Genomic DNA, 27301 nt, shown 5'->3' on the forward strand with positions numbered 1-27301 from the left:
ATAGTTCCGAAGAATAAACCAAACAGCTGAAAGCAGGGGCCAGATAACTGTCTGGTGTTGGTGGTGGCGGTGGTAATCAGTGGTAATCGCTGGCTATATTCATCCTCCGAGACGTCCACGGTAAGGAGAATGACTTTAGCTGGCAGCAGGAGGAAGGACGATGGGCTAGTGATGCCATCTGCACCTTTCCCACAGCACCAAGTATTAGGCAGAGGCCTCTTTCCCTTTTCAAGGGCCTGGGTGGGTGCTTAATTTGGTTGAATCATATAGGTGGAGCAGGAAGGGTGCAGATAAATAAGGCAGAAGCAGGCGTGTGACAATCTCACTCACTGTTCTTAGAGGAGAACTTGGAATTTGTGTTCGGTGCAGCCAAAAAGGATCGGGATATTAGGCGCTGTACATCCGTTTGACTAGGACATTGATAACTTCATGCAATGGAAAGAAATGGTTTGAGATGTGGCTGACACCAAAAGGATACTCAGAATTGTTCCAAGACAAGCCACATCAGTAATTGTGTGAGGAGCGAGTCAACCAGATTAATTACCAACTTCTGTCTGCATATGTAAGATAAAATAGTTGAGCCAATATTAATTAGACCTTCACTCTTCTGATTGGGTCCTGGGAGAAAATAGTAATAATAAAATTTATATGATATTAGATATAATAAATAATATTAAAATAGTAACTAAAGTGTTGCCCTAAAGTTTTTTTTACATGAGTTAGTGCCTTTGATCTCCATTAGAATCCAGTGAAGTAGGCACTACATTACTGCCATTTTACAGATGATGAAACTGAGTCAAAGAGACGTTAAGTAACTAGCCTAAACACATACCAGTAGTGTTTAGGAACTTCACAGCGTGAATCCTCCTTAAAAAAAAAAAAAAAAAAAAAAAAAGAATGTGTCAAATTTACAATTTATGATTCTAAGGGGAAGAGAAAGTTACTTCCTGAGTCTATCGTGATGAAAACCTATTACATGACTATGGGGGAGTGGGAGGCGGCTACAGCTCCTGGTAGAAAGTCCTACAGCTCATTCACATTACCTTGGGAAATCTGCTATATGTACATGAAAACAAAGTGTATCCAAATGCTGGAGAGGAAACAAAGAGGATTGTACTTGGTATTTCTCCTGTAAGAACACTGTATAATATTAATTTTAAGTGCAGAATATGTATTGTCTATTAATCAGGACTTTAAAAAATAGCACTCTGTATACCTTTTGCTAGCAAGCATGCACTCATAAAGCCCTTGGTTCAGTTTCATTATTTAAGAAGATGCTCAAATCCCAAAATATTTTTGGCTCTGTGTATTTCAAACTAAAGATTCTTTTATCAGGTTCATTTAGAAAATTACACTAAATCTTCACTCTTTGCCAATGTAGACTTGGGTGAAGGTGTAAGAAATCAGATAGAGTGTTAAAATTAATTTGCTCTCCCCCAAATAAAATTTTTTGTATGTTACTCTTCATATTCTTTGATATGTACAATCCTTGGGGGAACAAAAGGGAACTGAAGCAACATTTATTCACGTCTCACTATGCCACACACTTTATGTACTGAAGTTTATGATGCATTTTTCCTTCCTAGTCTGACGTGATCATTGGGAGGCCATCCAGCATCTGGTTAAAACACAGGCAGTGGCATCAAAAGTGCCCAGGTTCAAATTCCACCACACCACCAAAATAGCACTTAAAATTTAGACAGTATATGTCATTATTATTCTTACATGAAATCTAACTATGGCCAATAACATGAAAGATCGATGTTGTATTTCAAATACAAGAATATCAAATACCAACATCTGAAAATCCCACCCACTAATCAAGATTATCAACAATTCGTTTATTGATCTACCAGCCCTATCAAATATCTTATCATGATGAAATTTCCACTCCTTATTAGAAATCTGCTTAATATTGCAAATCCCAACAGGAGGCTTTCTAGCTATACACTATACATCAGACACAATAACTGCCTCTTCATCTGTGACTCGTATCTGCCAAGGTGTGAGCTACAGATAAATTATCTGAAACTTACATGCAAACAAAGCCTCCATATTCTTTATCTGTGTATTCATCCTTTCTAGTGCCATAAAGCTTTGGGACCTGGACAAGCCATAGCAATGTCTCTAAGCCTCAGTTTTACTCATGGATTTTTGCAAGGAATAAATTAAGTACTATAGGTAAAACATTTAGCCCAGGGCCTGACACATAAACACTGGCTATTATAGCATCAGGGCCAGGGCCCAGGTGAGGTAAGACACGTAAGTGCAAAATTTAAGGGGGTGCCCAAAAAACTCAGTAATGAAGATAAATAATATTTTAATGCAATACTTTAAAAATTGAAATTAGTGCCAAAAATCCATGAACAACAAAATATGAAAAATTTCAGTAAGGACAGTACTGATAATCCTGATTTTTCCTTTGCTTCACTTCAATGTGGCTTGGAATGGCACAGTATAATGTATCATGTATGTTGTGTGTATTGTTATTTAGTGGGTATTGTCATTTCTTTTTTGTTGTTGAACAGAAGTGAAAGTTGTCTCTTAATTCTCGTACCTGTGAGGATCACTGTCCAATAATGTACTGCTTGGCAGAGAAGCTAAAACAAGAGTGTCAGCTTATGTGGGGCTCCATTGTCTAAACTGCGGTGTCCTGACTGGTTAATACATGGTAAATAAGCATGATTGTTTGCTCCTCTATACTGAACTGAGCTATTGTGGCATGAAACTTCAGAAGAGCTTAAAGACTATACAGTATATATATATATATATATTTTTTGGCCTATTTTCTGAAAATTGCTGGAAGGAAAATTTTTTCCAAAATCAGTGTGCAGGAGTCTTAACGGTGCATATGCACGTGAAGGAAAGAGGGAGCCAAAGTGATAGATTCCTGTGGCCTTTAAAATGATTGAATAACGATGGAAATGGATGCAAAGTGACTTCTCTACTGGAGCAGAAGATTCTTATTACCTTCCATTAACTCAGTTTAGTCTTCAGGAAGGCGCAGAGCGAGTGAAATACAGAAAGCTGAAGAGAAGAAAACCTCACTTTGGAACTTTTTCCATGACTGTTCCTTAAGCCCTATCTTTCTACTTGTTTTGATTTTGCTGTGAATTTATAAATAGTAAAGACCAAAGAAATAGAAGAAACATTTGAGAGCTTTATACCAAGAAATTTGCCTTGAGAGCTGCTATTCTTCGGAGGGAAAAGCATATCAAGTTCCTGTCTGATTTTTATATATATATTTTTTTTTTTTGGCCTATTTTCTGAAAATTGCTGGAAGGAAAATTTTTTCCAAAATCAGTGTGCAGGAGTCTTAACGGTGCATATGCACGTGAAGGAAAGAGGGAGCCAAAGTGATAGATTCCTGTGGCCTTTAAAATGATTGAATAACGATGGAAATGGATGCAAAGTGACTTCTCTACTGGAGCAGAAGATTCTTATTACCTTCCATTAACTCAGTTAGTCTTCAGGAAGGCGCAGAGCGAGTGAAATACAGAAAGCTGAAGAGAAGAAAACCTCACTTTGGAACTTTTTCCATGACTGTTCCTTAAGCCCTATCTTTCTACTTGTTTTAATTTTGCTGTGAATTTATAAATAGTGAAGACCAAAGAAATAGAAGAAACATTTGAGAGCTTTATACCAAGAAATTTGCCTTGAGAGCTGCTATTCTTCGGAGGGAAAAGCCTATCAAGTTCCTGTCTGATTTTTTTTTTTTTTAAACAAGGTTTCTTATGTCCTTAGATTTTGAAGGATAAGGGAAATATAAATACATACCTGCACACTATTTTTAGCAGCTGTGTAAGAATAATGAGATTTATAAATTAAGGGCTTTGTAATGTGGATGTTTTGCTACTAGAGTTGACTGCTCAGAAGATCTTTTATAGCTCTTCAGTGTTTTATTTTTGAACTGTCACTTCCATGACATTATTTGTCCAAACAAAAGTCCATCTGTCTTTCTAAGCTATGACCTTTTTATGAACAGTGTTTGCATTCAATGTGCAAATGTCCATGTATTATCTATTTAGGCAACATCATAGGGCCATCACTCAAGGAAGTTGAATGAGGTGAACATTAATATAGCTCTTTCCCCTTTCCCCTATTTTTTAAATGTAACAAATACTTTTTATGTTCCCCTCCCCCTTCCCTTTTCCCCTTTCCCCTTTTGGAAACATGTCAGGATCTAGATAGTTTAAGATGAGCAATTGAGGGAACTGAGAAATTGATCCATACAGAGCCTGGCTTCTTTGTGCTTATCATAAGGTGTGCTGCCGGCCAGCCTAATTTTAAGTACCCTTTTAGCAAGAGAGCCTTGTGGAAATCCAGCTGGCAGGCTCAAGGAGTTCAGGAAACAGGACCACAGAGGTTACACTCTGGGATCCTGGCCATGAGGTTGGATGCCTCACCTTGTTGAAAAGAGACACTGGACCTAAATGGTGCAGCATGACTTTGTTCCTGCTTGGCTAAATTTCTCAACACCACAGTCAGCTAAGTCACCTACGGCCACCTTTGAAAAACACGGAGATTTCCCCTTTTGGAAACATGTCAGGATCTAGATAGTTTAAGATGAGCAATTGAGGGAACTGAGAAATTGATCCATACAGAGCCTGGCTTCTTTGTGCTTATCATAAGGTGTGCTGCCGGCCAGCCTAATTTTAAGTACCCTTTTAGCAAGAGAGCCTTGTGGAAATCCAGCTGGCAGGCTCAAGGAGTTCAGGAAACAGGACCACAGAGGTTACACTCTGGGATCCTGGCCATGAGGTTGGATGCCTCACCTTGTTGAAAAGAGACACTGGACCTAAATGGTGCAGCATGACTTTGTTCCTGCTTGGCTAAATTTCTCAACACCACAGTCAGCTAAGTCACCTACGGCCACCTTTGAAAAACACAGAGAGCACCTACCCTGAGGAGATGGTAGACTTGGAGTAAGCCATCGTCGACGTAATTCCTCTGATGGCTTTTTTAACAACGGACCTCTACGAACGACAGGAGATTCCTGGCACCAGCCCTCCCTATTCTGCCACGATTCCGTGGACTCTGGTGTCTCTAAGGGAGCATATGCGGGAATCACAGGGAACCTATCTGGTTGGCACGGCTCTTCCCGAGGTCACGACGGCATGAGCCAGCATAGTGGGGTGGCACAGGGAACCATCGCCACTGGAATGGCAGATTCCACTCCCGGAAAGGCTGTGCCTTTCAGGAAAAGCCAGCTACAGAGATTAGGGAAGAGAAGAAAGATGATAAGGTGGAAGAGCTGCAGTTTGAAGAAGACGACTTTCCTTCTATGAATCCAGAAGTTGGCAAACAGAATCAGCCATGCAGATGTATTGGGACCCCTTCTGGGGTGTGGGAAGCCCCACCTAGTGCCAAGCAGCCCTCCAAAATGCTAGTCATCAAAAAAGTTCCCAAAGAAGATCCTACTTCTGCCTTCTCTGCTGCATTCACCTCACCAGGATCTCACCATGCAAACGGAAACAAATTGTCAACCATGGTTCCAAGTGTCTATAAGAACCTGGTTCCTCAGCCTGTACCACCTCCATCCAAGCCCAGTGCGTGGAAAGCTAACAGAATGGAGCACAAATGAGGATCCCTTTCCTCTAGCCGGGAGTCTGCTTCTACCAGTCCAATCTCTGTTACCAAACCAGTAGTACTGGCTGGTGGTATAGTTTTAAGCTCTCCCAAAGAGAGTCCCCGCCAGCACCGCTCCTCCAGTTGAGATCAGCTCCTCTCTCTGACCAAGTTGACGGAAGAGCGAGTTCCTGAAGACTCTGAAGGATGACCGGAATGGAGACTTCTCAGAGAGCAGAGCCTGTGAGAGGCTGGAGGATTCAGAGGACAACAGCACACCTGAACCAAAAGAAAATGGAGAGGAAGGCTGTCATCAGAATGGTCTTGCTCTTCCCGTAGAAGTCGAAGGGGAGGTCCTCTCTCACTCTTTGGAAGCAGAGCACAGGTTATTGAAAGCCGTGGGATGGCAGGAGTATCCTGAACATGATGAGAATTGCCTTCCCCTCACAGAGGATGAGCTCAAAGAGTTGCACATGAAGACAGAGGAGCTGAGAAGAAATGGCTTTGGGAAGAATGGCTTCTTGCAGAGCCAAAGTTCTAGCCTGTCCTCCCCTTGGAGAAACACTTGTAAAGCAGAGTTTGAGGACTCAGACGACACGGAAACAAGTAGCAGTGAAACAGGACAATGCCTGGAAGTAGGCATATAAATGCTTACTGTTAAATCTGACCCAGTAAACTCGGCTTGTGTGTTTAGGGGTTATACAGAAGAAATCATTCTTTTCCTTTTCTTTTTCTTATGCTGTTGTTGAATACTTCATGCACAAGGAAAATAATCATATCCCAAAGAGAGAGCGAGTGATTGGCTTGTTTAGCTTTTGTTGTTGCCCTTCCTTGTTATCTGCTTAATAGAACTTTGTGTGGTGGGAAAGATTTTTAAAACATACACACAGTATATATGGGGCGCAATGCACAGGTGGGAGCTGGCAGGGCAGAGAGGAGGAGACACGGGTCTGCAGCAGTAGCTTCTACTACCCACCCTTGGGGCACTTACCCCTGTGCTCAAGCAATCACTGTCAATGACAAAGTGACTATTGAACTTATAACTGTATCAAATCAATGCTAATAATTTGGAAATTTTATGTCATTTCTGGCTGCTCAGGTAACATTAGCCCTTAACCCAGCATATGTGGTTTTTTCACTCTTATTTTTCTTTCTGGGCACAGCTGTAAAATATTTGGATATAGGAAATGTTGTGTTGCAGCCTTGATGTTCAGGGTGGATTGTAAAATACACATTTTTGTGAGATCTCAAAGATTAAGATTATTTTGATAACATTATTTACAGATTTAAAAGATGTGGTTATCACAAGTCTGTTGAGGGGGAAAACTACTGCATAAAATAACTAACTTGGAATAAATATTTTGCATCAGTGTGAAAAAAAAAAATCAATGTGCAATGGAATTTTCTACAGTGCTCCCTCACCTTGCCAATGAAATGGGTTTTGGATGAATCAGTTTAATTATAAGGTTATTCTAGAACTTCTGGCCATAAACTCTTTGGATAAATCCTCCTTTATTCCAGATTTCACTCTCTAGTGAGTAGTATTATGTTAAGGCTCAGTTGTTTGCTGTTTCAACACAACCCAGGCTGCCTTTGCCCTGCTATGTACACCAGCAGTTACCTAAGTTAGGACATAGATAACACCTCCTAAGTTAACACTACTACACTACTAGGAAGAGTCTTCCAATATTTTATGCTTCCCTGCTGGTTGTACCCTAATTATAATTACTTTAAAAAACCCTTGTGAGATGGATAGATACCAACAAATTCATAAGCAAAACATAATATATGAGAGAATTAGCCAACACATGAAAGGAAGTTATTAGCAAAAACAGATAAGTCAATTACAGTTTACTCAAAACATGTGAAAAATCCATTATTTTTACATATAAAACAGGAAAACAGGGGATTTCCTTAATTCTAAGATGTTACTATTATCAACAAAGAAAACCACCAAAGAAAAGCCATAAAGAATAACACATTTTATTAACTGATTATTAAGAGAATAATGTCCCAAGGTCTGAACCCCACCTTTGTTCAACGTCAGACTTCTCTTATTTGATGAAAGATTTTTTAAAAAGGAAATGGATATGGTGATGATGAAATTAGGGGCAGAATTTAGATTGAGTCAGTCAGTGCAAAATGATGTATTGTGCTCTCCGTTTCTTCCTGACTCCAACAGCACATATAAATGCAAAGCGTATTTTCTCCTATCTTGAAAATGTTCACTTAGCACTAAAAACCTCTCTGTTGACCTTATTTCTCACCTTCCCTGCACTACCAAACTTCTCTAACTTCACTAAAGAGCGACCCACACCTCCTCCTTCATTTCTCTGGCAGCCAGTCTTTTCTTAACCCACAGCAGTCCAATAACTCAAAAATACCCATGAAGGTCACCAGTGACCTTCTATTCACTAAATTTTCTTGACTTCTGTGGGACTTGTCACCAAGTTGTCACCAAACTTTCCACCTGGAGCTTGTCTGATGTTGTCCCTGACATCTCTGGTTCTTCCTCTTTGTTCCCTTTGTGGGAACCCTCTTCCTCTTTCTGGTTCCTATATGTGACCATTGCTTGTGGGTCAATCTTTTAGCACCTTATTATTGGTGAAGAACACTGTGTGACACTCCTCACAATGGATCTTGACACCCCACTGAGTAACAAGCCTTAGTTAGAGATAAAGTGCTAACCACCCTGCAGGGCTCACCACATTCTTGGTCTACCTGCTTTCCAGCCTTTTTATAAATATCACTTTTGACCTATACAGTCCCTTGACCTTTCCCTAGATGAGCCTGCTCACTGGGCTCATAGAAGCCTCGCATATCATATCTTCGTGACTTTTGGTGGTGCTGAGACACAGGTAGGACCAGAACTCAGCTGTGGGAATTCCCTGGCGGTCCAGTGCATGCTTCCATTGCAGGGGGCACCGGTTCGACCCATGGTCAGGAAAATAAGATCCCACGAGCAGTGCGGTGCAGCCAAACAACAACAACAAACAAACAAACGAACCCCTCAGCTGTGCCATAAATCACTTAAAAAATTTTCCACAGCATCTAGCAAAATACACTGCACTAGTTATTTGTATTTAATAACTGGTTGCTGAATAGTATGACAACCATCAAGTTTATAAAATTGCTCTCTTTGATGAAACTATTTTTGTTAATCTGTGCCAGTATTAAATAATTTGTGATACATCATAGCTTTTAAATTAAAGTAATGCAAAAAAAATCCATTTCCTGTAATGAGTCACAATCAAACAATTCTGGAAAAACAGATAGTTCTTTGAAATTTATCCTACAGAAATAGTTTGAGTTGGAAAAAAATTAAGGTAGGCTTAAATCATTGTGCACTGTGTCTCCTCAGGATTCAAAACATGTCACCTGAACGGGGGGAAGAAAAGGTCAGAAGTGGGAAGTCGTGGCTCTACTATACTATGAAACTTCAGGATTCCTACTGAGGAATTCAGAGTTTGCAAGAGCTGCAATTATTTTTCTTCTTACTAATGAATCTTTTAAAATTTTGGATTCTATTTATGCTAATTGATATGATTTTTTAAAAGGAAATTAAAGTCAGCCAGAACGAAATGGTGTATATACGTAGCAAGGGCCCTCATTTTACCAGGTCCTCTTCTTCTCTACCCTTGAGAGTGATGGAGCCTTGTGGCAATTACAGCATAAAGTTATGCTTTGAAGGTAGAAGTACAGGAGGGAGTTTCCTCTGTTTTACAGATGCTCTACTCTGAGGATTATAAGGATTGCTGCCATTCTCCTAGGAAGCCAGGAATGGGTGCCCTGCAGCTCTGAATCAAGGGGGAGTGGCAGAATATGGAGCTGGGACCAGGGGAGAGAGTGGAATAGTAAGGGTGGGGGTGGGGGTGGTGGAGGAAATGAGGGGACTTTCATGTGCCCATCTGAGATGCACACCTTACACTCTGGAAGGCAACCCAATGGGGACAGGCAAGAAACATTTTGAACCTTTCTTGGGACTCTTGATGGTGGGCTCTGGGTTTGAATGAGTACTTTCCCGTAAGACCTGCACGTCTTTCCAGACATAGCAGAGAGTTATGTATGTTTCAAATATATTTTCAGTGGGAGAAAGTCAGTGGGAAACTGAGTGATACTGTTATCAGGATGACATAGGATTCAATTCCATATACATTTACTGAGTGCGTACCATGTGCCAGGCAGTGGGAATCAAAGGGAAAAAAGGAAAGAATAATCACTGAGCTAAAGGGATGCTCCTAGGTCAGATCTCCACACCATAGTTCTTAAGGTCATGCACTCTCCTTATCACAATGTCAGTTTCATGCTGTCTGTGGTTATTTGATTGATGTGTTTCCGGCTGTAAGCTCTATGAGAGCAGAGATTCGTGTCTCTTTTTCTTTTTCACCATTGTGTATGCACAGTTTCTAGAATTTGACAAGCATCCAATAAGCATTGTTCACTGAATGTTATGGATGCATTAGTCCTTTGTGGGGATATTATCCCGTTTTATAGGTATGGAAACAGAATATCCAAGACCACACAGAAGTAACTGCTGGAGAGAGGACTCCAGAACAACTCAGCCTGACTCCACAGCCCAGGGTCTTTCTACCAAGTCCCCCCTTTCCCTGGGTTGGAGAGGCTGTGGCTGGTGGAGGAGACGGATAGGAACACCCTTCCTGGGTAAATACTAGCGACACGAAAGAGGTATGAACCGGAGGTGGGCGTAGGTGGGGGTCCCCAACTCTGCTTAAATCCCGCCCACAGAGAGGAAGCCAATTTCTGAGTGGATCGGCGTGTGCATCCTGCTCAGAATGCACATTGAGAGGAAGGTGCAAAGAGTTAGGACGCCCTAGGAGGCGGGTGAGGCAGAAGGGAGGAGGAAGGGATGTGAAGAAGAGGGGTGGTAGCAGTTCTTTCTTTCTTGCGTCGTGCCTTCTGCCATGAGACCGGATCCTTGGTCCCAGTGGCCGATGTCAAGGTGATTCATTAGATGACACTTGGCCGCCTCGAGGGTTAGTTAGTTCCGCTGCACAGGTGGGGCGTCAACGCGCAAGCTGATTCCCAGACGGTGGCCTCATAAAATAACTTCTTCTCGATTTGGAAGGGGGTGGGGGTAGATAATAACGCTTTCTGTGGGAAAGAGGTTTGGTAAATAACGGATGTTAGGGCTCTGAAGAGAATTACAGGGCAGGCACCATGGCTATTATCTTAACCAGGCACCATTTCAACACCCCTCTCTTCAAGTCAACCAGCCCTACAAGAGGACTTATTTTCCAATAAGCGAAATCCCCGCCCGCCGACTCCGAGCGGCTGGGCTGCGAGCTGGGTGGGAAACAGCAGCGGGAGGAGAGGCTATTTTGGGTGTGGGAAAGCGGAGGGAGGAGGGGCGGCGCCGCGGGGCTGGGCGCGGGCGCGGGGAAAGCCTCCAGCTCGGGCTGCCACGGCAACCGCGTCCAGGCAACGCGCCCGGAAGCCGCTCGGGCGGCGCGCGGCGGCTCGCGCCCCCCGGGAGCCGCGAACCCGGCCGGGCCGCGCGCCGGGCCAGGCGGCAGGCGCGCGCTGATTGGACGGCGCTCCCCGCGGCGCGGGCCCGCAGCCGGGCGCCCAGCAAAGCCAGCGCCAGCGGCCGCCGCACCCAGCCGCGCCGGCGAGGACATGGGCAGACGCGGCGCGCCCGCCCCCCGCGCCGGTGAGTGCCGCGCCCCGGGCCCCCGCCCTGCCGTCTCCCGTCGCCCGAGGCGGGAGCTCCCCGGGCCAGCCGGTGACCTTGGGGCGGCCGCCGGGGGGCCGGGCTCGGGGGAGAGAGAGAGCTGAGCGTGGCCCATGTGACCTGCTGCCGGCCGGAGGGTTTAACTGCATGCTGACGCGAAGGGATGAAGTTGGGCACCGAGCGCGACTGGCGTTGCATTTTTGCGGGGGCCGGGGAAGGTTGCATGCTAGCAAGCCAGCAGAAGCCCCGAGGGACTGTTTGGGGGAGCTGGGGTGGAGCACAGATTGCCAGGGGGCAGTGCCAAGTCAGCCGTCCCGTTACTCAGAGCAGAGTGACCTTGGGCGGGTTCACCTCTCTGCCCCCTCCCCACCCCTTTCTCATCTTTAAAAGGAGGGGCTCGGGTTCTTTGAAGTTCCAGGGTGATGTTGTGCCGTCTTACGGTGAGCTGAGAAGGGGCCCCCAAGTACTGCAGGTACAGGACATACGAGGCTTAGCCTTGTTTCTTCTACCAGGGGTTTCCATTAATTGGCTCTCAAAGTGGTAAGATATGTTATCGTTTTGTGAAAGATTATGGAGAGAAAGCAGTGGCTGATTAGAGAGTGGCTTCTCCTGATGCCCAGGTTAAAGCCTCTTGAGTGCTCTAAAGTCATGCACAAAATCGGGGTTAAGACTCCTGAGTTCTTTCCAGTAGTTAATCTAATAGGAAACTTTGTATTTGAACAGGTAGAATCAAAACCCAATAGTGGCAGGCAGCAGCAAATGAAGTGAGTCATTTCTTCAATATGCACGAGGTTGTGTGTGTGCGCGCGCGTGCGTGTGTGCCTGGCTGCGCTCACGCCCTCATCTTAAAGTCTGTGTATGTCAGTGTTAGAAATTATTTCATACGAGTAAGCAGATTTGAACCTACAGAAGTGCAGCTCTCTCAGAAGCAGGGGTGAACATTTGCAGCTTGCTCTTTAAATGAGTTGGGTTTGTGAAAGTAAATATGTTCTTGACTGAGAAACATCCCTAGCATTTACCCATTGGGGGATGTGGGGGGCGGGTGAGGGTAGCAGGGCTCCTGAGACTCAGTCATCTGTGTCCACCTCTTCTGTTCTTAACACTGGCTGGGGCCCCTTTCTGTATTCTCAGTTCATAAATTTCCCTCTTTCTGGGAGAGGGAAGGGAGGAATGCCCTGTCCCTCTCACAGGTTTGGGGTTGCCCTACCTGTCTTTCTGCTCCAAAGCAAACCTTGATATTCTTTCCAGTCTGATTTCATCTGTATAAAACTGTGGGTTGGGAAGACAGATTTTTCAATGTTAATGAATAAGCTTCTGCAAGCTTGTTTACCCGAAGGTTTAATAATCCTTAATGGTTTACATATTAGAAATCTGATAGCGTTCAGGTAGAAAAATCCTTACTGCCCAAGAATCCAGCCACTAAGCCCTACAAACCCCTTAATGAATCACACCTCATTACACTTGGGTCCCTTGATAACAAACTGTTCAGCCTCCTGTCCTGCAGGCTGCTAACCTGTGTGTCTCCAACCTGCCTTGCAGTCTCTTGTTTCTTACATCCTGCAGCCACATGCCTTTGTTTTCATTTTGCTGCAGCTGAGTCCATCACCTGTCCCTCCCCTAGCTCCAGAGCCTGAGTGAACAACTTCCCTCAGAACAGCCCTCTCCCATCTCAGCCGGTGCAGGGACTGGGCTTCCCCTTGCTTCTCAGTGCTGCCTCCAGACCATTAACCCATCCCTAACAGAGTCTTCTCGCTACACGTCATGCTGTCTGCTTGTGCCCCATACCCTCCTTCTTATCTTCTGAATCAGTGCTTGCCAAACCTGGTGGCTCCTCAGAATCACCTGGAGCACTTTGAAAAACGCAGCTCTTTAGACTCTCCTAAACATACCGCATTAGAATCATCAGGTGGGCAAGACCTAAACATTTTTATTTTAAAAACAAACCCAAAAAGAAGGAAACAGAAGGGGAGGGAACATGGGGAGGGAAGATGGGGAGGGAAAAGAGAGTTCACCAGGTAATTCTGATGTACTCCCAGGTTTGGGAATCACTTCACTTGATGCCACAAAAAAATTAACAAACAAAGAAACAAACATGAACAACTAACTTGGTTCTGTTCTCTACCTTGTCTCTTGCTGGTGACTTTGGCATCACTGTTGAGGCTCTATTAATTCACTGATCTTGAAGTTCATCAAGGTCCTCAACATCAACTTCTATGGCCTTGGTTTCTACTTTACTTCAGCCACTGACTTCTTGAACTTGTTTAGTCATGGGAATTTTTTCCACCTTCAAGATCTGGAACTTGGATGTCAGTTTGCTTCACCGATTCTTTCCACTTACTGCACCAGACTAACCGTCACTGAAGACCCTGGTCCCTTAATCACTTACTGTTCCAATCCCTTTATGTCTCTGTTTATCTACTTGGAGTGTATACATTCCAGCCATTTCGGTTTTGTCCAGAATCCCAGAATCCTTTGTCTTAACATGTTGGACTTCTCATATTCCAGTCCTCAATCCAAAATCACCCTCATCATCTGCTTTTCCGTCTGCCAAGTTATCACAAAGACCTTTGCACTGGTTCCACTGTAAACTTATGCTAGCTCTAATTTCACCTATGTCTTACTTTTCTGTGAAAAAAGAAAATCCATCTTTTATGAACTCCCAGCTGCATTCCATTAGAGGTTATGCCAGACTTTTCCATTCCTTAAACTTCCAGTCAGTTTCCTTTCTGGAGACAGCCTTTTTTCATTCATGAGATTAAGGATGTTTACATTGGAGTTTACTGCCTTCTGCTTTAATGTAAGTTCCCACTGTACCCTCCTCACCACCCCAAGCATTCTTTTTTACCCATCTTTGTCCTTCTTTATTTCCTTCCTCTGAGGAAGGAAATGTCTATCAGTCCCTTACCCAAGATTAACTCACATGTGTTGCACACTCTGTCTGGACTTCTCCCCTTCCTCCTTGCCTCCTTTGGGAACTTGCTCCATTTGTTATTCCCTTTCTCTAATTTCTTTGGTCCCTCCTTACTCTGCCCCAGCCCTCACTCCACCCTATATTCAAGTCGTCTTCTCATAATAAAAGAAATTGTGCTAGAGTCCCAGCTCCATCCAAGAGAACTGTCTGCAGTGATGGAAATGTTTTGTATCTGTGCTGTCCAACGTGGTGGTCACTAGCCGTATTGTCACTAGTAGCCATATAGTCACCAGGAGTCAGATGTGACTACTGAGCACGTGAAATGTGGCAAGTGTGACCGAGCAACTAAATTTCTGAGTTTTGTAAAATTTCGATTAATTTAAATTCAATTGAAATAGTCACCTGGGGCTGATGGCTGCTGGATTGGGCAGTGCAGTTCTGCATCCTGCTCCTCTGTTGAACTGTCCTCAGGTTTCCCGCCTCGGACTGCCCACTTACTCCTTCTGGCCTCAGCCCCACCTTTCTGTTGAAACTGCTGTCGCGTAGGGCTCCAGCAGAGGTGTCCAGGTTGCAGAGCTGAGGCCTGTACTCTGTATCCCTGCTCCTTGGTCTCTGCCCCACATCTGCTGCCGGCGGGCACCCTTTTCCCCAGCCTCTCTCTTTCCGCGTCTCCTTGTCACTGGCTCTTCAGGGGCAACTCAGACCTCACTTACCTCCTTTATGTTCCTGACTTCTGAATAGGAGAGTCAGTGGGATCCTGTCCTGGGCCTTTTTCTTACGTGGCATCCTCCCTTCTCCCAGCATCAACCCCATCTCAGGGCCAACGTTAGTCGCTAATGGACAGTTACCTTGTGCCTCACGGGGCACTGTGGTTCGCTTGTCTCATGTCCTTCAATCCTCGCTCCACATCTGTGAGGCAGATAGCCTTATCATTGCTGTTACGGAGTGAAGAAATTGAAGCAGAGAGAAATGAGAATAACTTAGGCAATTGTTACTACTGTTGGTTGTTAAGGAGGGAACTGAGAGAGGAGCTCTGGCAATCTGCCTTCGAGCACTGCTTTTAACCAGGTTTTACTCAGCCCCCCCAGACGCCTTCAAACCTCCATTTCCAGCTTTCTGAATCCCATTCAGAATTTAATACCCAGAAGCCTAGCTCTTTTGTCTCTAAACAGCTCTTCATCCTAGCTTCCTTAATCTTTTTTCCCGTTAACTTTTTATTTTGAAATAATTCAGATTTACAGAAAAATTGTAAGAATCATTTAAATAATTTCTATATACTTTCCATCCAAATTCTATAAATAATAACTATTCACCACACTTGCTTTTTCTTTCTCACACATTCGCTCTTTTTCTACACACATACACACACACGCACGCACACAACATACACATGCACGCACACACACGTACATGTGTTGTGATTTTTTTTTGAACCTTCAGAGTAAGTTATGGACATGATGCCCCTTTACCTCCACCCTCAAATACTTTAGTGTATATTTCCTAAAAAATACAAGGGCATTTTCTTGCATAACAAACATCAAAATCAAAACATTGACATTGATTCTGTACTATTATCCAATCTACAAACCTTATTCAGGTGTCACCAAGAGTCCTAATAATGTTCTTTAGAGCGAAAGAAGGAAAAAATCTTAAAAAAAAAAGAAAAAAAGCCTCTTCCTGGTCCAGGATCCAGGTCCAGGGTCTTGTTACTGTGCTAGTTGTCTCGCCTCATTAACTTCCTTTATTCTGGGCAGTTCCTCAGTCATTCTTTGTCTTTCATGACCTTGACACGTTGGAAGGGCGAGGCTGGTTATTTTGTAGAATACCCTTTAACTTGGGTTTGTCTGGAGTTTTCTCGGGGTAGGTCCAGGTTATCCATCGTCAGGAAAGCATCCCACAGGGGAGAGAGACATCATGTCCCTCTCGGTGCATCTGTCATGATTTTCGTGCTGTCATCATCCTCTCTACGACCTGCTTTTGCTCTCTTGGGTTGTTTTGACTTTTCTTCTCCTCACACCCCTACATCCAGTTGGCTGTTGAGTGTGGCAGTGCTCCCTGCACAGTCTCCTTCAGTTTGTCCCTTCCTTTCCATTCCTCCCGTCTCTCCTGTTGTGGATTCAAGGCCTCCGTGCGCGTGGTCCCGGCAACTGTTTATCGTGGCTTACCAGCAGGAATCCGTGTGTGCGGTAATTTTCACTGGTCAGTACTTCCTCTACTCTGTCCTCCCCCCACCCTTTCTCAAGCTGTCCTGTGTTTACTTGACCCACCCCTTTGAATAGCCCACTCGGATGGCTGCTTCTCAAATGCATTTCCTGCTGGCCCGGTTCAAACTGATCCTGCCCCTGCCTGGAGGCCATGCCTGGCTTGTGCCACCACCTGGCACGTACCAGCCTCTTCACTCTTGCACGATGGCTTGTCTGTTCTAGTTCCCTGTTGAATCGAAGCTCCTGAGTGTGGGAGCTGTGTCTTACTCAGCACTGCAGAGGCTCAGTGAATATTTGTTGACTGGACTGAATGACTTGATTAAAATCATTAAGCCAATGCGCAGGCTGACCTTAGAGTTGTCTGCTAGCGTGCCGTACGTACGTGGTGGTAGGCGTGAGACCCGTGCTTTACTCTGAGGGTCAGGTAGGTGTTGGTTCAAAGTAGGGCCTGTTAGCAAAACGATAGGTAACTCAGAAAGGTATTTCCATGTTGTAAGTGGAATAAATGATTTTCCTCCCCATGACATCTTAACTTTGTGTATATGTGTCAAGACAAAGAAAGGGCAGGTTGGATTTGAAAAAAAAAAAAAAGAAGAGAGAGAAACCTAACAGCATATTAAAAAATGGCCCATCTATTTCTTCACACCCCAAGTGAGCAGCTGAATGTGTGAGGAGCAGTTTCTGAGGCTCACATCCTCCCTTCGAGCCCTCGAGCCACCTGTTCTCTCCTCTCCGTTGTCACCCCGACTCTCTCTCTGCTCCCGTCAGCACTGCTGCCCTTCCTCCATGCTCCCTTCACTCTTTTTCCTCTTCCTTATTTCACTCGTTCTGCCTGTTCCTTTCTCTTAATAATTCTTCTATTTTCCTCCTTCTCCCTAGATTGATTATTTTATTTTTTGACTTCTTGGATGTGGTTTCATGTCCCATAGGTTTTTAACCTAAAAGCAGGTGAAGAAAGGATAAAACAATGGCTTTGTACTACTCGGTGGGCTTTTTTTTGATTCCCCCCCTCTCCCTGCCACAGAACGTCAGTAGATCTTGGTATTGTAAAAACGTAGTCATCAGTGATAATAAAATGGTTTATTTGATTACCTTTCTGCTACAGCAAGAGAGTTACTGGGAACATGCTGATAAACCTCAAAAGGTCTGAAGTTTTCAGTCTGTTAAGGCAAAATTGGTGCTTGAGGTCAGCAGTCCGATCGCAGGGTGGTGAGTTGTTGAGGTTACTGGAACAGGAGTATTCCTCCCTGAGGTGTGCCTGCACTTGCTGGCTACGGTCAGCCTTTTTTTTGTCTCCTGAGAATGCTTTTGTGCCAGTGACATCTCTGGACAAAGTAGCTGCAGAAGTGAAGGCAAGAGATTGCCTGCTGCTCAGCTGAGTGGGGCTGAAATAACAAGCGTGTTTATGTGGGAGAGAATGAGGGGGGTTGCTTTTGCATTATGGAATTCTTAAAATTGTTTAACCGGGAAGCTGTTATTCAGAAACCCCTGGTACCTTCAGCTTGTTTTTTGTTTATTTCAGATTTCTTTTTTTCCCCCGTCTTTAATTATCTCTAGAAGAGCTCAGGAGGCCTCCCCTGCCCTCTCTAAAATAGTTATAATATTAATGTGCTGAACTCAAGTCATTACTCCAGATAAAAGAGTCTCTCACAGACTCCTGTGTTCGACAGGGAAGTCCAGGCCCCTCCCGCCACGTATGAGGAAAAGGGCAGAGACAGGAGGCTGGATCTTTCTTCCCAGCTCAAATCCTTAGCTTTTCAGCCAAAGACTAGTGTCGGGTATGAACCCAAAAGTCACGACTAGCATTGTGTCCGCGTGAGTATACAAAGTCATGCCTTCCCCTCCTCTGTACTATCCTGGATGCATCGGGGGTGTAGGTAGTTTGGGAGGGAGAGAGTTTACGCAGGTTTTTAATAATACTTTTTCTGTTCTAGCTGGTGCATTCGGCAGATTCCTTTTTTTTTTAACATTTGGTAATGTGTCTTCTCTAATGCTAGAAAGAAAAGTTGCCAAATATAGCTGTGGATCATAATAAAACACCCTAAAGGTAATACGAACACACTTCTGGTGTGGGTGCAGGCATGGGTGAGCGCCCGTACTCACTGCAGGGAAGCCTGAAGCAGAGCTCACGGCTGGAAGGCACCTTGAGTCACCAATCGATATGTCATTTGGGCAGAGCCAGTCACTAATTAAAATGATGGGCCTTACCAAAGTAGAACAAGCAAATGAACCAATGTTTACGAGCATCTGTGAAGGGGCACCGCGTCCGTCTCAGGGGGGTTACAGATCCACGTGGTGTGTAGTCCCTGCTGCCCCACCGCAGCTCAGCTGGGGAGACAGAACCCACGAAAAGTTCAAATTAACAATAGAAGATTTAAATAGCATTTCAAAATAGCTGTTATTAATAGATGGGAACAGAAACCAATCTGTTTTTGCAGGGATTCTCCTAAAAATGTTAGCATCGTTCCAAGCTGTGCAGAGTGGATTAGAGCAACATCGGTGGCCACTCCTTGGGTTCCAGGGGTCCCGATGATTTCAGTCCACTCGTGAATCCACCTGGACCTGTCGGAGGCCACATGTATGTTGCGTATTTACAGGATCCCATCAGTTATGCAGCAGTCCCCTCCCTGACTGCAAGGCCACTGTAAATGGTTTGAACATTTTGAAGTTCGTTTTCTTATGGGTCAGAAATACAGCTACGCTTCAGCTTTCTACCATCAACAGAATTCCCCTGGTGAATGCACTAGTGTGGAGCGGAAAGGACACAAGTCTTGCAAGGTGGATTGAAGGCCATTTCCACAAAAGCGATTGGAAATATCTGCCTTGGGACCCTGTTGGTGGTGGGGTGGGGGAAGGACTCACACTCTCCCTGGAGCCGAAGCTGTTTGGAATGCTGTGCTGGTAGCTCCCAGTGATGGCAGCCCGAGCCTGATATAAGGGCGATCCAGGGCTCCACGGGGGCTTTAACGAGGGTCCTGGGCTCAAGCCTCATTATGTGCCCACAGGGAATGGGTGCAAATTAGCAAACTGGGAGTTGTTCAGTCGATACAGAGTTTGAGTTTTGGAAGATGAAAAAGTTCTGGAGGGCTTCCCTGGTGGCGCAGTGGTTGAGAGTCCTCCTGCCGATGCAGGGGATACGGGTTCGTGCCCCGGTCCGGGAGGATCCCGCATGCCGCGGAGCGGCTGGGCCCGTGAGCCATGGCCGCTGAGCCTGCGCGTCCGGAGCCTGTGCTCCGCAACGGGAGAGGCCACAACAGGGAGAGGCCCGCATACTGCAAAACAAAACAAAAAAAACAAAACAAAAAAAGTTCTGGAGACCTGTTGTACCACAATGTGCATGTAGTTAATACTATACTCTAAACTTAAAAATGTTTAAGGTGGTCAATTTTATGTTACATGTTTTTAACCACGGTAAAACAAAACTTAACAGCAAACTTACTTTAACTGAACCGTTGACTCTTACACCCAGAAGTCGTGTCTCTTTGGTTTTGATAGCTAGAAATGGGCAATTTCTGCATTTTCTGTTTGTTTGTGTGCCTTTTCTCATTGGTTCATTCTTTTATGCAAGAAGTTTTCACTTAAATTTTTGTCTTGAAAAATAGCATACTCATTGAAGTATTTTGAAAAGAAGGAAAAGTAGAATAGAAATGTGCCCAGGGCCATTGTTTTGATTTATTTCTTTCCACTGTTTAAAAAAATATTATTATAATAGTACTTCTAGCACAGGAACCCCTGCCACACTCTCTCCAGGATGGCTGAGGGATTTCGGGGTTGCTGGGGTAATGTGCTATTGAAAAAAAAATATCAGGCTGTGTCAGGTAAGCTTCATTTGCCATTGGCCTAATGCGTCCAGAGAGGGACGTTTTGTTGTGAAGATGCCCTATGTCGTAGAGGCTGTGTAAGGCCTTATAACCGTCCTTCCTTTGGAGACTTACCCAGATTTCCCTCAGATCCACCTCATAACCATAATGCCATCTACATCCCAAAGTATGCTAGCCCAATATATTTCTAGTAAGTGATCTCGGAGGGACAGCAGTGAGCGGTCCTGAAGAGAGATCTTAGTTCCCTGCCCAGCAACTGAACCTGGGTAGCCTGGATGAAAATCAGGAATCCTAGCTGCTAGGCCACCAGGGGCTAGAGGCTAGAAGCACATTGGCCCTAGCTCTTTCCCCCGTTTGAAAGCAAGAATGTTTCAAGGAGGCAAAAACTGTAAAAACAGGTACAAAGTTTATTATTAAAGACACAGCACAATGTAAGGGAGAGCACACAGAGAAGCAGTCTGTTTATTTAAGACAGAAGCAAGGCAGAAATACACACCCAGAGAGAAAGGGTACGGAGGTCCTCTCTAATGAGGAGGAGAGCAGTAAGTGAGAAGCTAGTCAGAAATACACACCTGGAGAGGAGTGTGGGAGTCCTGAATGAGGAGCGCAGTGAAGAGGGGATTTAAATCACTTACAGGGGACAGCCCTTCCGGTCTTTGTTTACATGTGGCCAATTATCTCGTTTCTTTTTTCACACCTGACTGGTCCTAGGACCCTCCCCAAGATGTGCGCGCAACTTTTTTGCTAAGATGGATCCCTCCGCAGAGGCCTGTGGGTGCATTCCACACTTATGATGGGGTGACACCCCCTCCCTTTTTGACCCCCAAGGCGCCTTCCTGCGCATGTGCAGACAGGGAAGTTTTCCTTGACCTCAGGAGTGGGCACCTTATCTCTTTACTTTAGCAGAGCTCAGCTTCTGCCACTAGCTTTGTCCTTGGAGTGTCTGGGTGAGAACAAAGCTTCAGTTTTACTCCACTTGACAGACACCAGCTGTCTGGCCCAGGGGCCCATCTCTCTCCTGCCTCCTAAAGATGGCTCATCCCTTCTCCAAAATTCCGGCCAGATATAGGGAGAGGGGAACTGCCTCTTAAGAAGGAGACAGGGTGTGCTTATTTATGCTGTTTCATTTTCTTTGTACATAATTCGGAGGCACTCCCCCAGTCTGAGCCCTGTTATTAATTTATGGAAAGTTCCTGCTATTACCAGTGATCCTTCTTTGACCTTCTTATCAGTGCTTTGGCTTTTGAATTAGTCATCCCTGGCCTCAGTTGCACAGCCCTCTTCCTTTTCGTAGTACTGAAAACACATCATTTACGCAGATACCGGCTCTTCACACTATAGAACAATTTTAGCGATTTGATGCAGGGGTTGGGTAGGGAAGTAGCATTGAAGGTAGCCACAAGTCAAGGGAGCATGCGTTCCTGCAGAGAGGGGCCCCTGGTGGTCAGATGGGAGAAGGATGAAGGCAGGTGAGGGTGGCCTTTGCACACAGAGGGGCTTGTCCTTGTTAACTCATCCATCTCTGCTGGCCCAGGGTCGGGCAAGCTCCCCACCTTGGAGAGGAAGATGGCAGGGGTAGAACTTAAAAATTTGAAGGGTCCCCTAAGCTCATAAAATGTTTGCACCACCTAAATTGTGCCACAGGGCAAAGCTCTGTTCCCAGACCCTGGTTATGGTTCTATATAGTACTGAAAATCCAGTTTCAAATCTTGTTCTTAAAAAAAAAGGTAACATTATAGCAAGTAAATATTTTCTATGTTACTTCATACTCCTTGTAGCCATTATTTTAAAGAACTATTGATATCCTTTTGAGTGGATGTGCCATGTTTTAATTAACTACTCTTTTATTGTTGGACATTTAACCAATAACCATTTATAGAAAATGTTGACATCTAGATAAGACACATATTCAGTATGGAAAAAGGCGTGAAGGGTAGAGATTTGATGGAGATTAGTTACTGTTGCCCTGTAATTCTAATTTGGTGGTCCCCAGAATGTACAGGGCAAGACTGAGTTCTGTGCGTGTCCTGAGGGACTAATAGTTTGACTCCCTTCAAGCTCATGGTCTTTGCAGATTTGGGTTTGGTTTTTTTTTTTTGCGGTACGTGGGCCTCTCACTTTCGTGGCCTCTCCCGTTGCGGAGCACAGGCTCCGGACGTGCAAGCTCAGCGGCCATGGCTCAGGGGCCCAGCCGCTCCGCGGCACGTGGGATCTTCCCGGACCGGGGCACGAGCCCGTGTCCCCTGCATCGGCAGGCAGACCCTCAACCACTGCACCGCCAGGGAAGCCCTGGGTTTTTTAAAGTGAGGGCAGGAAGAAGTAATTTTCTTTCTTTTTTGATGATATAATGAAAAATAAATTGAAGAAGTAAAACAGTATGCATTTAGTTGAAGCCCCCTGTAGTCCTCTGTCTCCCACTCAGAGATGAATATGACGTTGATTTGGTGTTTGTCATTTCTACATTCGTCTTTAATCTTTTTTTTTTTTTTTTTTTTTTTGTGGTACGTGGGCCTCTCACTGTTGTGGCCACTTCCGTTGCGGAGCACAGGCTCCGGACGCGCAGGCTCAGCGGCCATGGCTCACGGGCCCAGCCGCTCCGCGCGATGTGGGGTCCTCCCGGTCCGGGGCACGAACCCCCGTCCCCTGCATCGGCAGGCAGACTACGAACCCGCGTCCCCCGCATCGGCAGGCGGACTCCCAACCACTGCGCCACCAGGGAAGCCCTACATTCGTCTTTAGATGTTATAGATTTATTTGGCATATTTTAAACTTTTATGAAAATGTCATCTTAGTGTCCATACCCTTCTTCAGCCTCCTTTTTTACTTAATGTATTTGTGAGAGTCGTTCGTGTTGGGACTTGTCATTCTAATCCAGTTATTTCCACAACTGTTTGTTCTTTCACTGCATGAATATATCACAGTTTATCCATCCATTTGCCTAATGATGGGTGTTCATACCCCCTCTCTGCCCACTTTTTTGCTCTTAGAAAACAGTGCTGCCTTAAGTACTCTTCTAAAGGTCTCCTGTGGACATGTGTGAGAAGCTTTTTGGGGTATTTCTTAGCAGTGGAATTATTGGGTCATGAGGTTTGTGCATCTTCAGCTTTACTAGATATTGAAGATTACTTTCCAAAGTGGTGGTACTGATTCACATTCCCACCTGGTGTTCCCATTGTCCCACATGTACTCCTGTCTATACTCAGTCTGCCAATCTGATGGGATAAATTGGTATCTCTTGTGTTTTTATCTCTTGCAGCAAATTAGATTTATTTTATAATTTTCTTCCACTGACCAGAACAGAGCCAATATTAGGAAAAAAAACTGTTAAAGTTCTTATTCTTTCTATAATATCCTTTTTAAAAAAATTTTTATTTTTAAATTTTATTTATTTTTGTCTGCGTTGGGTCTTCGTTGCTGCGTGCGGGCTTTCTCTAGTTACGGTGAGCAGGGGCTACTCTTCGTTGCGTTGTGCGGGCTTCTCATTGTGGTGGCTTCTCTTGTTGCGGAGCACGGGCTCTAGGTGTGCGGGCTTCAGTAATTGTGGCACGCAGGCTCAGTAGTTGTGGCTTGCGGGCTGTAGAGAGCAGGCTCAGTAGTTGTGGCGCACAGGCTTCGTTGCTCTGTGGCATGTGGGATCTTCCCAGACCAGGGCTCGAACCCGGGTCCCCTGCATTGGCAGGCAGATTCTTAACCCCTGTGCCACCAGGGAAGTCCTTCTACAATATCCTTTTGAGATTTTTTTCTAACACAACCATTTAGATATCTATTAAATGACTTAAAAGTTAGATCATGAAATAAATATTCTCTTCCCAGTAATCAGAAGTATAGCCTATATAATTTGGTGTCAGAATCCCAGCTGACTGCACCTACTGACGGGGTCCAGGTGACTGCCAGTTGACTGGTCTCTGCTGTATTCTGTTGGCTAGGAGCAAGTCCCAGGCCCTACCACACTCAGGGGAGGGGTTTACACAGGTATGAATTCCCAGAGGTGAGGAACAGGGGGGCCACCTCTGCAGGAATCTGGCGTTCACAATAGGTACCATGTTTCAGTGTCATGGTTTAAATATTCAGCACTGTTAGGGCAGTCAGAGACGTTCAGATTTCAGAAGACTGACTTACCCAAGTCTAGCTCTCATCAGAGGTGTCACGTCAGAGTATTAATTCATGATGAGAAGAGAAGCTGGCAGTTAGCCTGGGGCTCGAGTTTGCTGATTTCCTGTGTTTTCTCCTTTTGTGCACATCCACATGGGAAGCTAAATGATGTCCTTGGTGAGTGCGGGCTCAGGCAGGAGGAGTGAGAGGATCATCTTAGTGGTCAGTGTCATCGAGCCCTGACAGCTTCATGCATCCCTCTCCAAAATAGGGTTCTTCCTGCTACCCCAGTTTCTTAGGTTCTTGGAAACACTGATCAACTTTGCCTCTCCATACTCTGCTTTTACTAGACATGCTGTGTGTCCCATCTCCCTTTCTGGTTGCCCATTAATTCTCTAGTTGGAATATAATTCAATTGATTAAATTCAGCATTTTGAAATGACTTCATTATAGTCATCTATCCTTGAGATTCATTCATCCAGCAAACACTTATTGATCAGCTGTGTGCCAGGTGCTTGGGATTGAGCTGTGGACAGTACAGCTCCTCATGGAGCTCACAGTATAGAGCCAAAGACTGACAGTGAACCAGTAAGCACAGGTGTGATGACTGTTTGCCTTGTTTCCGTTGGGAGTATTGGCAGTATCTTGGGTTGTACTTACAGATCTGCTGATTTCATCCCTTCTTGATTCGTTAGGTTTCATTGTCAGTGTCTCACATTAACTTCAGTTTTGAAAGTAGCTTGCAATCTGCCCCACTGACTTTTTATACTACCTGTGTCATTTTGTAGAACAAAGGAAAGAAAAGGAAAACAAGAGACCAAAAAGTTGAACTAAACCTGGATTATAAATAGTATTTCAGTGTAGATATCCATCAGTCAGGGGCTGCCTAACGAGTATGATAGGTCCATTTAATGGAATGTTATGCAGGCATTGAAAATTGTGATATGTATCTTTATATATTGACAGAAAGATGTTCAGGATATAGTATTATTTAGGAAATGCAGGGTACACATAGTATAAAGTAGGATTTCATTTTTTTTCATAAAGGAAAATTATATGTATCCTGAAGAGAGATCTTAAAACAAGGTAAATTGATGTAAATATCAGCACTCTCTGAGTGATTTTCAATCTTTTCTTCATACCTTTATGTAGAGCCTAAATGTTTAAATTATATCACTTTATTAATCAAAAAGCATTTTTCAGTTTAAGGAAAGGTGTTTTTTAAAATGTTCCAAATTTCTTCATACAAAGTATGTGTGTTGCAGTGTGTGTGTGTGTGTGTGTGTGTGTGTGTGTGTGTGTGTGTGTGTGTGTGTGTGTGTGTGTGTGTGGCTTGTGCTGCGAGGCTTGTGGGGTCTTAGTTCCGTGACCAGGGATCAAACTCGGGCCCTCGGCAGTGAGAGTGCAGAGTCCTAACCAGTGGACCGCCAGGGTATTCCCACAAACTGTTTTTTTCATGTATGTGCTCTGATTTCAAAAACACAAGTGACAGTAGCATGGCTTCAGTCCAGCTGTAACCTCAGCACACATCGGTGCCGGAGGAACAGCTTTGGCCAAATGAAAGGGTGATAGCAAGTTCCTAATGATTTCCCCACTAACCCACCACAGTAAACAATATAATAGGGCTTTAAACAAATGAATACTATATTTGCTGAACCTTTTATATAAAGTTTTACTTTAAAAAACAGATATATTTTCTGTCAGATGTGATGAAAGGACATGAAGCAGGGAAGAGAAAGGAACAGCCCTTTTTGGAAGCATATCCAGTGCCCCGAGGCCAGACTCTGTTCTGGACACCCCACCACCTCTCTATGGGTGATGCCTGCTGATGAAAAGGCTGGGGCCCTAGGCTCAGATCCCTCTCTCTTCCTTCCTGTGACATCGGGCCAGTTGCTGAACATTTCTAGGTCTCTGTTTCCTCTGGTTAAATGGAGGTGATAAGATCAGACCCTTCACGAATGATTGTGAGGATGAATTCCGTTAATGCCCACAGACATGCTGCATGAATGCCTGACATGGGGTCAACACTCCAAAGAGGGAGCAGCTATTAGTTCTGTGGTCCCCAACCCGACAAGCCCACTAGGATCATAGTTATTGGGGAAGACAGGCTTCAAATAAGGACCTTCCTGACCCCACCACCCATGTCTTCCATGATGGAAAAGTATGTTGGACTGTAGCTGTGGAAAGGGAGAGAGCAAAGGAGGGAAAGGAGAGATGGTAGAGGGAAGGAAAATGGCCTGTAGAAAGAGAAAGTTAAGAAGAGGGAAAGAGCAAAGGAAGATGAATGGAGAGGGGTGAGTGGGAGGAAAAGAAAGAAAATCAAACGAGAGGAGGCATTGAGCGGGGAGGGAGAAGAGCTGAATAGCAATGGAGAGAAATGAGTAAAGAGGCTCTGAGGGAACCCTCAGCCCCTCCTCCCTCCTGGGCCCCATCCTGTCCCTCCCAGGAGGGATTCCTGGTCCAGCATCTGCCACTGCAACCTCTCCCCTATTCTGAGATGCTCTCGCCGCTGGCTGTTCACTGCCCTTGAGTTTCCCATCCCTGATCAGTCCTTGCTGCCCCAGGACAGAGTCCAAGCCTGAGCCTGGCCTCAGAGATCAGTTAAGGAACACTCCCATCTGTCTTCCTAGACACGCCTTCCACTGTTCTCCGCCCTCTCTCCTTTCACTCTATTTTTAACTATAAGGAAATCAGCTTTTTTTTTTCCCACCACCACATTACAGCGACTTAATTCATAAATGCTTTGCCTATTTTTTAAATTCTGACACTCAGCAGAACACATTAGTGCTGTACTGTAATAGTAAACTGAAAAACTAAATTTTAATGTTTCCGTAAAAATTGTCATTTTAATTTGTTAAGTTCATGTATCATTTTACATTAAAATGACATGTAGATATTTCTACCCAGTGTCATCTTACTTACAAAAATAGAACAATTTATTGGGATTAATGTTTCCTTTTGTCATTAAAAACTATATATGTATCTGAGAATATCTCAGAATCCTTATAATCAC

The 27301-nt window shown here is 44.6% G+C and overlaps 1 protein-coding gene and 1 pseudogene across 5 annotated transcripts in view; both read left to right on the top strand.

Moving 5' to 3' along the window:
- FAM81A (family with sequence similarity 81 member A) overlaps nt 1-27301 on the top strand; it is a 127059-nt gene that overhangs the window by 36952 nt on the left and 62806 nt on the right. The window contains exon 1 of one of the 5 annotated variants that reach the window (XM_055088002.1): nt 11148-11239. The exons of 3 other annotated variants lie outside the window; for them this stretch is intronic. The gene's annotated coding sequence lies outside the window, so the exon portion shown is untranslated. Of the gene's footprint in view, nt 1-11147; nt 11240-27301 lie in introns of those variants that run through there. One more of the 5 variants, XM_055088003.1, reaches the window with a different exon arrangement.
- On the top strand, nt 4704-6207 carry LOC102973736 (vasculin-like protein 1; annotated as a pseudogene).

This window comes from Physeter macrocephalus, chromosome 11 (genome assembly GCF_002837175.3).
Source record: "Physeter macrocephalus isolate SW-GA chromosome 11, ASM283717v5, whole genome shotgun sequence".
Taxonomy (NCBI): Eukaryota; Metazoa; Chordata; class Mammalia; order Artiodactyla; family Physeteridae; genus Physeter; species Physeter macrocephalus.